Raw genomic sequence first — 15,589 nt, forward strand, 5'->3', positions numbered from 1 at the left:
TGGTCAGTTGTCCAGGTTTCGGAACCTGGCCCCGTGGGCCCAAGAGTCGCCAGAGGCATTCCCCGACCACCTTTGGAGCCTGGGCGGGTTCCCGAGCGGTGGAGAGGAGAGGCCTCCAGGGCTATCGCCCTCTCGGTAGCACCAGGCACCCTGAGGGCTTACCAGCATGCAGGTTAGGAGTTTGGGGATTTCAGGCAGGATAGGGGTTACCCCCATAGTTGGCCTGCCCCAGTAGAACACCTGGCAGAATTTTGTGTCCAGCTTAGGCAGCGTGGCCTTTCAGTTAGGACAATTAGGTCCCGGTTAGCCGGCCTCACCTTTCTGTCCAAGGGGGGGGGGGGTTTGCAGAATTTTTTGGCGACTCCCGCATTCGGAAGATGCTGGAAGGCTGGGTGTGTCGCGCTGGAAATTGCCAGCCCCCAACGACATTGAGAAACATCCAGTAGTTAGAGAGTTAACTCTGTCTAGTAAGATAGCTCCTCCTGTGTGATGTAACCTGTTTGCTCACATCCCCTCTTTCTGATGAAGAAGGGCGGTCTCTATCCAGAGTCAATTGTCTTTTCGGTTCATTTTCTTAGCTAGAAGATGTGCCATCTTTGTCTCCTAAGACAATTATTATTTTTATACTTTCTTAATAAAAAGTAACTTGTTCTTTCGAACATGCTTGTCTGTGCTTCAATACCCATCTCCTCTGGAAGGTCCTGGCTCACTCCTCACGGGCTGAGCACCTTGTTTAAGGTAGGGTCCTTCTAATCCCGACATGGTAGCGAGAGTGACGGTTATTATTGAAGTAATAGACCCCGCTTACACCCCGTAAGCTCACTAGGAATCTCTCCTGATGCCAGCGAAGAAGAAACGCAATCCTCTTACGCAATCCTACGTAGATTCTCTCACGAGCCAGCAGCTAGCCGAGCTCAAGAAGACTATTCGTGTAACGGATAGTAAACGGAATCCTACAATGTCTTTGCACTCTGAGAAGGAAGCCGTTCCAGCTGACGACAGCATTCACCAAAATGTAAGTCTATCTTACATGATTGATGACATTGGGAATCGGGAGGAGGAATGTAAATCTGCCCAGGGTGGCCCCTCCGGCAGTCTTTCAATTAACCCTAGTGATGAAGAAGAAGACGAGACATTGACTCTCTTCCCATCTCAATCATCTGCTATGCATGTTAAGGCATCAGCCAAAATGAAGCATTTAGATGATTTCAGCTCTCTCACTTCTGCTAAAATTAAGGGAACATCCCTAAACTTGCAGACAATTGAAGAGCTCATTGAAAAAGATGAGAAGGAAATTCACGCATTAGAATCAGTCTGTCTCCACTTTGATAACTTACCTACTATGAAAAATATAGAGCAGCAAGAAATCTATTTCAGTTATTTAAAAAAGGCGGATGATGCCAGAACTGAATTAAGATCTTTGAAGAAACTCCAGCTTAAACTTATTACAGAAAAGATGGAGGTTATGTCCCTGAGAGGTGCTACGTATACTCATTCCCCAAAGGGAGAGACAGAAGGAATCCATTCCTCCCACTCACCCGAAGATAAGCATGCGTACATCAGTCATACTCCCATGGTGACCCACTTCTTCCCGCCTGCCTCTAACATAGAACACATTCCAATTCAGGAAGGGAGGGCTAACCAGCCCAAAGAAAAAAAAACGGAGCTTTTGCATTTTGAATCTGTTGACTACAGAGGGGGGAGGACTTCCCCCACTGCTACAAGTTACGCAACAGCGGCCACTAGTGGATGGAATGCCCGAAAGGAAAAGGCATTACCTGAAGCCAGACAGGGACTTTCCCAGGCAGATATGGCAGCGGAAATGCAGAGACAAGTTCCATTTGTTTCAGGTCCTTCTGTTTCATCGCAGAGACCTCCAGTCTTTATTCCACAGATGCCAGCACAACTTCCCCAGGTGGGACAGCCACAAGGTTTGCCAGGAGGGGTTGGGGCTCAACCCCAACCACTCCAAGCGGTCCAGATGACTGCATCAACGAGGCAGACCATCACCTCTTCTGCTCTGAAAGGTGAGTTTGTGCTGTTACCTAATGGACACAATTATCGGAAGTGGCTTCACAGAATAAATTTGCACCTACTGGCTCATGACATAGATGGGATTGCTCATAATCCCCCAGTAAGGCGCTGGACTGCAGAGGAAAGGGAAGCTGACATAAAAGCCAAGCTACTCATTCTTATGAGCATGGACTCACAATTGTCACAAAGATATGACACACATGACATTACTTCTGCTCAGATACTAGAGTCAATAGACGGCATGTTTAGGCCAATATCAGATGAAGGCAATTACATACTGATAGCCAAGTTTAATAACACTAAACTTCCAAATGGGGGTGAACTCGCACCTCACTTATCTAAACTCCTTACTATGCATAAAGATTTAGAAGAAAGAGGATACCGCTATGATGATAATCAAGTAAATGCGGCTATTATAACTTCCCTTGGTCCTGAATGGAAGGAAGTTATTTACAAGTTCAGTATACTCCCCACTGGCCCAGAAGACTACTCAGAGACTCTGTAACATGCTAACTGAAGAAGCAGAGTTGCTGAACACTGGCCTTAGACCTATGTCAGCAGCATTTAAATCTAACTTGGCCAAGGGCGGTCAGCAGAAAACAAGTACTCCAAAGTACTCACGCCAGAAACCTTTTAAGAAGGATGACACTCGCAAATCTCCTGATGTGCAAAGTGTGAAATCTGGCGAGACTGATAATCCACCTTATCCAACCCAGCCTAAAGGCGCACACAAGAAAGGATCCAGAGGAAAGAGTTCTGGAGCTGCAAAGTCAACTCCCAAAGACTCAAAAGATGAGAAACCTATTATGTTGGTACCATCCACCTCAGCATTGTTCCTGACAAGAGTCCACTCTACGACATTCGTGAGTTATGGACCCTAGACAGCAGAGCAGCGGCACACATCGCGTACCAGAAGGAATCCTTCAGTGAACTACACCAGACAGATGTCAAGGAAGTATTCGGAGTTGGTGATCTACGTTCCAAGGTGGAAGGAAAAGGAAAAGTCTTCGTCAAAGAACTGGACTCCCTTATCTCAAATGTTTTCTACGTTCCAACTGCCAAGAACAACATCCTTAGTGGATATTGCCTGAGAGAAGAATTGAAGGTTGTAATAAACTTTGAACTTACTGATACTAACATTATCAAGGATGGCAAACTTCTTGCTACTGCCATTCCCATCAAAGGTGTCTTTTATTTGCAACCCAAACCTGCCAGCAAAGGTAGTGTAAGTATAAGCGTTCCAAAGGGCGTAAGCACAGGTCCAGAGAGAAACCCTGGTGCCACCGCTAGTTCAAAGGTTCCTAAAACCAATGAAACCCCTGAGGTTCCAAATGCTATTAAAAATGTTAAACATGTGTTAACAAATAAATCTTTTCATTCCAGGTGCATTCACAGATGGCATCGTCGCTTGGGGCATGCTTCTTACCCCGTCTTAGCAAAGATGTCTGAATATGTTGATGGTTTCACAATTGATGGGGCTTGCAAGGTTTACTTAGATTGTAAAATTTGTAACTCTGCCAAATCCAAGCACTCCCCAGTTCCCAAGGTGGCTGTCCAGCTCTGTACACGCATCTTTGAATTGGTCCATACCGACGTTGTCGGTCCATTTCGGCCTACTGTTGGTAAACGTAAGTATTTCTTAACTGTAGTTGACAGTTACTCACGATTTGGCTATGTTTTTCTTTTAAAACAAAAATCAGAGGCGTTTGAGGCTTTTAAAGGCTTTGCTGCAGAGATACTCACCCAACACGACGTCTGGATCAAGCGGATTCAAAGTGATCGTGGAGGCGAATTTATGTCACAAGAATTCCAAGGATGGATGGCCAGGAATGGAATCCGCCAGCAGACCTCATTACCCGGGACGCCACAGCAAAATGGTGTGTGCGAACGTAGGAACGGGATTCTGCAGACAATGTTTCGTTGTCTCATTGAGGATGCAAACGTGGACTTTTCATACTGGGGTGAAGCATTAAGGTATGCTAATTACATTGTTAACAGAACATGGAGTAGCGTCATACAAGACACTCCTTATTACTTGCTCCATGGCAAGAAACCTGACATTCAAAATATCTACATTTTTGGTTGTTATGCCACTGTTAACATTCCAGTTGAACAGAGAAGAAAAGGAGGTCCTGTGTCAGAAAGAATGAGATTCATCGGCTTTGATGAAGTCTCCAAGTACCACAAATTTGCTGACTCTCATCATAGAGTTTACATTTCTAATTCAGCCAAATTTGAGGAAGACACAAATTGGTCCAGTATACATAGTAATGATACTTCAGTTTATTTTCCTAAGGAAGGTGTGGCGATACCTGATGACCAGGGAGCTGTGCCAGATATTCCTGATGTTCCAGATGATGAACAGCCTTCGACAGTTGCCGAGGAAACCTCTGGTGATGAACTTGAAGGCGGAGACGATGATGAAGGATGGGCCAGCGTTCCAAGACGTTCCAAGAGGACTACCAAAGGAACTCCTCCAAAGAGATTTGCACAGCAAGTATCTGAATCTCCTTATCTTTTCATGTGTAACAATCTTACACTTCCACCTGATCATTTTCACCAGATCAAACTTTTGCCTGACTTTGAACAAGAAAAATGGCATGAGGCTATGGAACGCGAACTGGACTGTTTAAAGAAACTTAAAGTGTTCCAAAAGGTGGAGCCTCCTAACAAGAAGAAAGTCATTGGCACACGCTGGGTGTATAAAGTCAAACAAAAACCTAATGAGGAAAAGCTGTATAAAGCTAGACTTGTAGCTCAAGGATTCTCTCAAGTTTATCCGGATGACTACACTGACACATATTCACCCACAGTCAGAAATGAAAGTGTCAAGATTGCCCTAATCACTGCTGTTGCTTTGGGTTTAGAGGTTTTTCAGTTCAATGTAGAGACTGCCTATTTGAACGCTGATCTGAATGAAGAGATCTACGTCAAGGGTGCTCCCGGATTCCAGAACCGAGAAGGAGAGGTCTGGTCTCTCAGCAAGTCTTTATATGGCCTCAAGAAGAGTGCCCTCTGCTGGTACAAATTGTTATCCCAAAAGCTAAATTCAATGGGCTTTATTAAGTCCGAATCTGATGGATGCGTGTTCACAAAAGGGCAAGGTAAGACTTATGAAATTGTTCTTGTTTATGTTGATGATATTGTTTATGTGGGTCTCAATGAAAGCACTAGTCAAACTTTTGCTAAGGGCCTTAAGAAACATTTCACCTTGAAAAGCCTAGGGCATATCAATGATTATCTAGGTGTTCAGTTTGAGAAAACTGAGAAGGGGTTCTCTCTTTCACAAGAAAGTAAGGTTGACCAGCTTTTGCAAAATTGTAACATGTCTGATGCGCATACTTGTCGTTCTCCTATGCAAACTGACTTTTACAGGTTAACCCGAGAAGAGTATCCTGATTTTGAGAACAAAACATTGTACCGGTCAGTGATTGGATCGCTATTGTACATCAGCAGCTGGACGAGACCTGACATTTCACTGAGTGTGAATCTACTGTCCAGATATGTTGGGAAAGCAACCACGTTTCACTGGTCTTGCATAAAGAAGCTGCTCAAATACATGAAGCTCACGAAGGGCAAGAAGCTGTACCTCGAGCCAGATCATGTTGGGTACCCTGAAGTGATTTGTTATGCTGATGCTGACTGGGCAAGTGACACAGAAACACGAAAAAGTACTTCTGGTTATATCATGTTTTTAAATGGTTGTCCTTTCTTTTGGAAAGTTAGGCAGCAGAAGTTTATTTCTTGCTCTTCAACTGAATCTGAATATGCATGTGTTTCTGATTGCTGTAATGCATTAATGTCTCTTTTTCCTCTCGTTGATAGTATTTGGGAAAGTCCTATGACACCAATTGTTATTATGGAGGATAATATTTCAGTTGCATTCATTGCTGAAGCTGAATTTGTTGGAGCTCGTTCACGGCACATTCACATCCGGTATCAAAATACCAGAGAGAAGGTGAAAGATGGATTCGTGAAAATTCAGTATGTGGCTACTACTGAGCAGATCGCTGACTTGCTGAATAAGCCATTGCCAGCTGATCAACATGAATACCTCACCAACAAAATGTGCCTCAAGTGAATTGATGTCTTGATGTCCTGATGTCCCTCATGTCTCTGATGACTGACAAAGAAGGGGTGTCGTGCTGGAAATTGCCAGCCCCCAACGACATTGAGAAACATCCAGTAGTTAGAGAGTTAACTCTGTCTAGTAAGATAGCTCCTCCTGTGTGATGTAACCTGTTTGCTCACATCCCCTCTTTCTGATGAAGAAGGGCGGTCTCTATCCAGAGTCAATTGTCTTTTCGGTTCATTTTCTTAGCTAGAAGATGTGCCATCTTTGTCTCCTAAGACAATTATTATTTTTATACTTTCTTAATAAAAAGTAACTTGTTCTTTCGAACATGCTTGTCTGTGCTTCAATACCCATCTCCTCTGGAAGGTCCTGGCTCACTCCTCACGGGCTGAGCACCTTGTTTAAGGTAGGGTCCTTCTAATCCCGACAGGGTGAGGGAGCGACAGGGGACCCCTGGTGACACTCGTCAGGCCCTGACGGTTTAGCAGCTGTCCCTGATTAATCAGGTTTTGGACAGTCTGTGTGCCTCTCTGTACGAGGCCCGTCTTTTTAGGGCAGCGATTTGCGTCATGTTTTTTGGGCCCCTAAGGGTCAGTGAGGCCATGGCCTCCTCACAGGCTGACACGTCTCTCCGTGCCTTCCAGTACACTGATCTAGCCTTTAGGCAGGGGGGTGTCTCCCTTTGGGTGAGGCATTCCAAGGCAGATCAGTTACACAGAGGGGTTAGGATAGAGCTTAGCGCGGCCACCGACCAGTCTGTGTGCCCGGTGGCTGCTTTGCGGCATCTTTTTGTAGCTTGAGGGGTCGGGGCAAGGGTACCTTTTTTAAGCATCAGGACGGTACCCCTCTGACCCGGTATCAATTCTGGGTGTTAGTATCCAGGGCAATGGCTAAGGTAGGCATTGATCCCGCCGGCTAGGGAACGCTTTTGTTCCATATCGGCGGTGCCACTAGCGCGGCACTTTCTGGTTTCCCGGCCCTGAGGATTCGGGAGATCGGCCGCTGGCGGTCAGCGGCATGTTTGGGTTATGTTAGGCCCGCTGAGGATTTAGGCCAGGGTCTCAGGCTAGGTAACCTCTCTGTGTCCTCTTCCAGGTAGCCATGCCAATACAACACCAACGGGTTGCTCTGCGGCCACCGTACTGATCCGGGGCTGGCCGCTCAGCAGCTTGAACCGCCGGGAGGACCCGACTGTCCTTGGGAGGACGGGTCACTGTCGTCTGGCTGGGGAGAAGAGGCGTGCGGTTGGAAGGGTTTTTTCTAGTGCGGTTGCTGGGAGGGCGGCATCCCATTGCTGCGCCCAGGTGGTGCTGGGAAGGCGGCATCCCATTGCTGCGCCCAGGTGGTGCTGGGAGGGCGGCATCCCATTGCTGCGCCCAGTTGGTCCTGGGAGGGCGACATCCCATTGCTGCGCCCAGGTGGTGTTGGGAGGGCGGCATCCCATTGCTGCCCCCAGTTGGTCCTGGGAGGGCGGCATCCCATTGCTGCGCCCAGGTGGTGTTGGGAGGGCGGCATCCCATTGCTGCGCCCAGTTGGTGCTGGGAGGGCGGCATCCCATTGCTGTGCCCAGTCGGTGCCAGGGGCGGCATCCCATTGCTGCGCCCAGAGGTGTGCTGTGAGGGCGGCATCCCATTGCTGTGCCCAGTTGGTGCTGGGAGGGTGGCATCCCATTGCTGCGTCCAGTTGGTGCGGGGGGTGGCATCCCATGGCTGCGCCCAGATGTGTGCTGGGAGGGCGGCATCCCATTGCTGCGCCCAGTTGGAGCTGGGAGGGCGGCATCCCATTGCTGCACCCAGATGTGTGCTGAGAGGGCGGCATCCCATTGCTGCGCCCAGTTGGTGCTGGGAGGGCGGCATCCCATTGCTGCGCCCAGTTGTTACTGGGAGGGCGGCATCCCATTGCTGCGCCCAGGTGGTGGGTCTTGCACCTCGGTGCAAGGACCTGTGTGGGCCTGGGGGTCTACTTTTGATCTGCCAGGCTCACGAAGCCTGCGGTGGCTTCACACTGTGGGGCCCACCATGCAAGTGGTGTGGTCGAGATCCTCCCGAGGATCACTTGGTGGGACGCCATTTCCCTGAGGGCCCTTCACAGGGTTAGACGGGGAGTTATTAAGGCCCTGGGTACGGTAGTCAGAGAGTTAGGCGGGGTGGTAGTGGCCCATCCCTGCATCACCATAGATCAGCTGTGGCTTTATCTGGCTGCTGGTCTTCCTCTGTCAGCACAGAGGAACACCATTTTTCTTACAGGACCTGCAGTGGTCTCTGCGTGAGCTGGCGCAGTTAGAGGGGGGAGTCGGGGGGCCAAGGTAGAGATCTGACCCCCGCTCCGTGGCAGGTTAGGGGCGGAAAACTGGGTGGTGGTTTAGCAACTGCGTGTTCTCCGTTGGGCATCTTTGGGGATGATTGACAGGTTCTCTCCAAGCTTGTGGTGGAAGCGACCTGAGCAGTTGGGGGTAACCTGTCTTTGGGTCCCGCACCTTTAAGTCCCCTGTTAGGGGTTAGCCGGTGGGACCCCCTCATGCAAGTGCATGGCAGGGTCTCAGGTGAGGGAGGGGTCCCTCACCTGGACTAGCATGGAGCTACGCCCATATGTTGCCCAGGAAGTTTATGTGACGTCATATTCCGCCCCGGAAGCAATTGTTTGACCCTGCAGGTCCATTGTTTGGGTCATAGTTAGATATGTTAATTTATGCTAATTTAGTTGAATAAATTATGCTAATTTATTTTAATAAAAATGATCCAGTTTCAATCCAGCTCTTGTGTCCGTGTCATTACTCCGTCTCTTCTGAAATTCTATATTCTGAATATCTGAAAAGCCAAGCATAAGCAATGCAATATGGGAACGAGATAGCAGATCTGAAATATCATATGACTAATATCTATACAATGTTTACAGTGCGTGGTGAACACAATCCTATTCATTAAAAAGAAATGTTAGGGAGACTTCCCGCACTCAATCTAAAAAACATATAATTTAAACATAAAGTTTTGGATTGGGTTTTAATTTGCAAGCTTGTTCATGCTTATTCAAAATATGTTCCCCTCAATCAGCAGCACTGAATGTTGAGAAAGGAGAGAGATAATTGGAAACACAGAGGTATATCTAGATTTCCCCAAATAAGTCCAGGCTGAAGTCCCAATACTTCTAATTTGTCTAGAACCTTTTTACCCAGGAGATCTTTATTCAATCCAATTCTGGAAAGGAGAGAAAGGAAGGTGCTTTGGATCTTGCAGCTCCCAGACAGCAATAAAAAGCTTAACTACCCTGAAATGCAAAGGATAGTTTTGCAATTGTGCAACGATGTAGGCTGGGGAGGTTTCAATGAGAAATATTCTTTTAAACCCAAGGAAATCAAATCTGCAGATATAAAAATGAGTCTATTGAGAAAAAGCAAGGAAAGGCAAGAGTTTCTCTCACAGGATTCCAAGGAAAAGCAATAATTAACTTGGTCAAACTAGGGGTTTTTTTTTAACCCCTTTTAGTAAATTGGATTACAGCATGTATTAGATTTCATTACAAAAGCGATAGTTCTGAATCTCCTGCATAGATATTTTTAAGCAGGGTTTTTTTCTTTTTCTGATTTATCCTTGTCCTCCTTATTCAAGTGCTATCCTCAGTTTTGGAAGATAAATGAAAAACATCTTTTGTGTCAATCCACGTTTCTAATGATCTTCAGCTGAAAATAAAAGGGCCAGATACTTTTCACTGGTTGGGTTCCTGTATATCTATAAAGTTTTGGGAGATGGGGTAGGGGCGTGGGAGTTAAGAATGCATTAGAAGACATTGTTATGCCATGTTGAAAATGAGATATTTGTCATATTCAGTTTCTAATAATGGCTTCCAAAACCAGATTTAGAGTTGATGTTCTTACTCCTGTTTATTGGACCATGAATATGGAGGGAAACAATGGTGAAAGCAATCACATGCACATAAGATGTGTGCTTGTACAGTATGTCACAGAAGTGAGTACACCCCGTCACATTTTGTAAATATTTAAGTATATACCTGTTTATTGGAGCATGGACCTGGAAGAAAACAATGGTGAAAGCTATCACATGCACATAAGATCTGTGCTTGTACAGTATTTAACAGAAATGAATACACCTCCTCACATTTTGTAAATATTTAAGTATATCTTTTCATGTGACAACACTGGAGAAATGACACTTGGCTACAATGTAAATGTAGTGAATGTATAGCTTGTATAAATGAAATTCACTACAATGTAGTGAATATACAGCTTGTATTAAACAGTGTAAATGTGCTGTCTCCTCAAAATAATGCAACACACATCCATTAATGTCTAAACTGCTAGCAACAAAAGTGAGTACATCCCTAAGTGAAAATGTCCAAATGGGGCCCAAAGTGTCAATATTTTGTGTGGCCACAATTATTTTCCAGCAGTGCCATAACCTCTTAGGCATAGAGTTCTCCAGAGCTTCACAGGTTGTCACTGGAGTCCTCTTCCACTCCTACATTTATTTATTTATTAGATTTGTATGCCGCCCCTCTCCGAAGACTCATGATGATGTCATGAAGCTGGTGGATGTTAAGAGACCTTGCACACCTCCACCTTCCATTTAGGGTTTAGGTCTGGACACATGCTTGGTCAATCCATCACCAAAATGGAAAGAGGTAGATAAGGTAGAGAATCAACAGATAGTCACTATCTGTAAAGAAAAAATCAGTACAACAAAGGCCCAGAACAAACAAACACTCACAACAAAAGTCAAAGATAACAAAAAAAGAACTTCTTCCAACATATAAACAAGAACAAAATCCTCACCACTGTAGCCTTTTCCATGCCTCCAAAATGGCGCAGCAAGACCAGGGTGAGAAGGAAAACCCTATGAGGAAGCTGTACATTCACAACTCTACTTGAACATCTGCATTGGAGAGAGTGGGGACAGGCTCACTCGAGCAGCCAAAGTGATGGACAGACTCCCATCTTCTCAAAAGCTCAATACACTGTGCAATTTTTGGGATTAGGAGAAATGAGAAGATTGCTGTCCATTGCACCGTACGTGGAGCAAAAGCTGAAGAGATCTTGGATAAAGGATTGAAGGTCTGAGAATATGAATTGAGAAAGAATAACTTCTCCGACACTGGCCATTTTGGATTTGGGATCCAAGAATACATTGATTTGGGAATTAAATATGATCCCAGTATTGGTATCTATGGCTTGGATTTCTATGTGGTTCTGGGGCAGCCAGGGTTCAGCATTGTTGACAAAAAGCACCGAACTGGCAGCATCGAGGCCAAGCATAGAATCAGCCAAGAGGAAGCCATGCGCTGGTTTCAGCAAAAGCATGATGGCATCATCCTTCCAGGCAAATACAGTGGTACTTTAACATACGAGTTTAATTCGTTCCAGACCCGAGCTCGTAAGTCGATCAATTCGCATCTTGAACGAATGCCTTTAGACTTTGTTTTCCGCGCTGAGATAACTGGAAGCAAGGAGATTCTTGCGCCACCTAGTGGAAGCTCGGCTCGTATTCCAAATTTGAGCTCGGGTGTCGTACAGAAATTTTGCTCACGTCGCGGCTTGTAACTTGGAATACTCGCATGTGGAGCAGCTCGTATCTAGAGGTACTACTGTAAATGATTTCCACTAGGAAATGAGGGTGAATAAAATTTTATTGTTTATTTAAAAAAATAAGAAAAAAAATCAAGGAAGCAATTGGTCCACTAAGGAGAGAAGATGCCAAAGAAGTAACAGACAACACAGACAAAGCAGAGCTACTTAACATGCTACTTAACATGCATGAGTCTTCACACAAAAGGAAACTGCAGCTCAACTACCCAGTAAAAAAATATTGAAAAAGATACTCAAAACAAGACTCAACTTAAGCAAAAATATAGTAAGAGATCACCTATCTGAACTTAATGAATACAAAGCACCAGGACAGATGGATTACACCCCAGAGTCCTAAAAGAACTAGCAGAAGTCATTTCAAAACCACTGCACCACATCTTCCACAAATCCTGGAACACAGGGGAACTATCTGAGGATTGGAAAAGAGCTGACATGCTCCTCATCTACAAAAAAGGTAAAAAACCAGACCGAGGTAACTACAGACCAATGAGCCTAACATCAATATTTGGGAAAATATTGGGGAAAAATAATTATAAAGCAGATCTCCCATCATCTAGAAACAAACCAAGTAATAACCAACAACTAACATGGATTTGTTAAGACCATGTCATGCCAAACCAACCTCATTTCATTCTTCAACACTGTGACCAAATTAGTAGACTAATGAAATGTAGTGAACATAATATACCTGGGCTTCAACCTACTTCTTCATAAGCTAGAAAAAAGTGGGATAGGCAGCTACACAACCAGATGGGTTAATAACTGGCTGACCAACTAAAATCCTATAAGAAGAATCAAAAATATACATACAAACTGGGCAAAACCACACTTAATAGCAGCAACAGCAAGAGGGATCTGGGAGTCTTGGTAAATACCAACTAAATATAAGCCAGTAGCATGCAGCAGCAGCCAAAAAGGCCAAAGCAGTCCTGAGATGCACAAATAGAGGGATACAATCAAGGACCAGAGAGGTACTAGTACCACTCTATAAAGTCTTGGTCAGATCACACCTAAGTGTTTAAGCAACACTTAAAACATTGTCATCCAAACCCAGTCCATATAAATCTATTAAGCAAATGATCCTCATAAGATTCCTGGTTCTGTGCCTTCAAACAAATTATTTCCCTGCTATCAATTGTCTCCCATCTCTACTGATGGGCTTCTATTGATGCCTGTAGATGCTTCTACACTTACTTTTTTGATGTGATTCACCTCAGATGTAGCTTTGATGTGTTAAAGCAAACAGATTACTGAAGTGCTAAACAAGGATTGAGAGTGAATAGCCTCACTGGGAATTAGAAGCCTCTAAATGACATCATTTGTCATCCCTTGGGTGCAAAACAATATGACTGAATTTGGATATCTTGTTTGCAATAATTGGTGCAAGGTTTATCTCCAAAGGAAATCTGGTTCCACCCAATTCTTCTGCAAGTATAGAAGTTGCCTCCTATAGGTATATATATATATTAGGAGCAAAATAAAGGTGGAAATCTTCTATAAGAAAGATGAAATGCTTATCCCATTAATTTAATGAAAGCAAATCACATAAAATCATAAATTAGAATAGATAGTAAATCGTGTAATGTTATCTTTACATACATGATACTGAATTGCAGACCTGGCAGAACAGTCAAATTGAAAGTGTCTGTGGAAAAGGAGGAGATAGATAATAAAAACCTGATGGTTTTTTTTTCTATGACATAAAGTTCACCATCACTGGTATATATAATAAAGACATTGTTTATGAGAATAGATGCTAATATTAGTAGAAAGGGTTGGGGTTTCTTTAGAAGAGCAGAATGTTGAAGTGTCAGATTATCCCATATTATTATCAGATACTTAATTCCTGCAATAATGGTCATGTTATAATTTATACTGCTTTCTATATGTCATGTCTGGAGGATATTTAACCTACAACTTTGTGAGCCTTGGAGTTTTTCTGCGTTCTTCTGGTGGGGAACTCAATGTAATTGTTTCCATAAAAATGCTTTGTTGCATCTATCTCCAAATGTGTTGGGTCGATCAGAAAGTAAAGAGCTGTAGAAATTTACTAGGTTTGATATATCCTTGCCATTTTTTCTGGTTCTTAGTCTTTGCTTTGCTTTTCTCTTCTCTGAAAATTTTTAAAGTTATTTGATTGAGCATTAGATAGCCTGAAGGTTTTGAGAAACTCTGTAGGGACTGAAAGGGTCTGAACCTGAGTGAATTGCATGTTTGAATAGTGAAGAGGTTTATAAAACAACCTCTCCCTACTCTCATATGGAGACTATATTCCTGATCCCTTGAGACTTGGCTATTTGAGCCAAGATAATTACCCATCCTATATCTTTTGTGAGCTGTCCATTTTCTACACCTCTAACCTATTGTATTAGTAAGCAAACCTATAACTGAAATATTCTGTGGAGAGATACTGTATGTTGCCTTTCAAATGTTTTGGCCTCTAATCAATTGCATTTGGCCACGCTGATTGGAAATGATGAGTATTTGTCCCAAACATTTGGAAGGCTATCTACCCATAAAATATAGGGCTTTCTCTACAATGACAAGGATGTTTCAGAACTTTATTTCTCAGTAGGTTTGTAACGTGCAAGTTCTCACCAGCAGTTATGAAAAGTCCTTAGATATAAATTACACTGAACTGGCAGCTGCTACCTTTCTTTCCCCTTTCATCATGCTCTTATGAATCCTACTTGTTTTGCCATCTTAGGGGTACAACTAGACCGCAGATGATTGACAATTTATCTGTAGTTGCCAGGCAACTGCAATATGGTATTATTCTCCATCCCAACCAATCTTGTGAAATGCTTAGTTATATACATAGAAAAGCATAGTCAGAGAAATTGTGGGCATAAACCGAAGATAGATTATTATAAACCTACATGACTGTCAGGACGACTACCAGAAATTCCATTTAAACAATATGCAACAATATTTATCCCAAAAAAAATTGTGGATAAAACTATTCAAAATATTTCAATTTGGACATAATTCTATGTTTTTTCTGATGTTCCATGAATCACGTAGAAGCTAATTAGAGCTTCAACAGAAGGGGGGAAAGACTTCTGATGGAAATTATATATATCTATATTTATTTGTTATACAAATATATATTTGTATAACATAACATAAGTAAAAAGTAATGATAAAAGAGGACAATAGGACAGTAGGACAGGAATGGTAAGCACAGTGCTGCGCTTATTCAGGCCCCTTACAGACCTCTTAGAAACAGGGAGAGATCGACTGTGGACAATAGATGCTTGAAAAATCTAGTGGTAATGCAAAGTATCTAAAGAAACAACTCCTTTCTTTATTTCTGGATTCATTCTGAATTGTAGATGTCTGGATTTCAAATATCATATATCATGGAGTGCTTTCACAAATGAAGGAAATGCGCCTCTGTACATAGTCACCTTCCCATGGTCAACAAAAATGATATATGGATCTGGCAGAATTTTATCAGAAGAAGAAAGCATCTCAGCAATTCAGCTTTCACCAGCTTAATGACCATCAATTATCATTTTTTTCCCCTCAGAGCAGAGAGTGTTGGGATCCAAGAATTCCATAGAATACCAGACTGAAAAGACAATCTTCAGGAATTTCTAGATCAGCAACAGCACTCTTAGATTCTTAGGATTATGGACTCAAACAGACATGGTCATTCCTCTCACCACCACCCTTTCTAATTTATGTGGCTGCATATAGCAATAGCACTTAGACTTATATACTACTTCATAGTACTTTACAGTAGTCTCTATTATATAAAATGAACCTGGGCACAAACTATATGACAGTGTTTCAAATAACACATCTAAGGAAATCAGAGCTCCAAGGCAAGAGTGTTCCTCAGAGGACATTTTCATTGGACATATCACATTGGCACAGCT

General features: G+C 43.5%; 1 pseudogene; it reads left to right on the plus strand.

The window, feature by feature from the left end:
• Window positions 1–10,922: 10,922 nt before the first annotated feature.
• On the plus strand, window positions 10,923–15,308 carry LOC139159418 (large ribosomal subunit protein uL5-like; annotated as a pseudogene).
• The last annotated feature ends 281 nt before the right edge of the window (window positions 15,309–15,589 follow it).

Source organism: Erythrolamprus reginae, chromosome 2 (assembly GCF_031021105.1).
Source record: "Erythrolamprus reginae isolate rEryReg1 chromosome 2, rEryReg1.hap1, whole genome shotgun sequence".
Taxonomy (NCBI): Eukaryota; Metazoa; Chordata; class Lepidosauria; order Squamata; family Dipsadidae; genus Erythrolamprus; species Erythrolamprus reginae.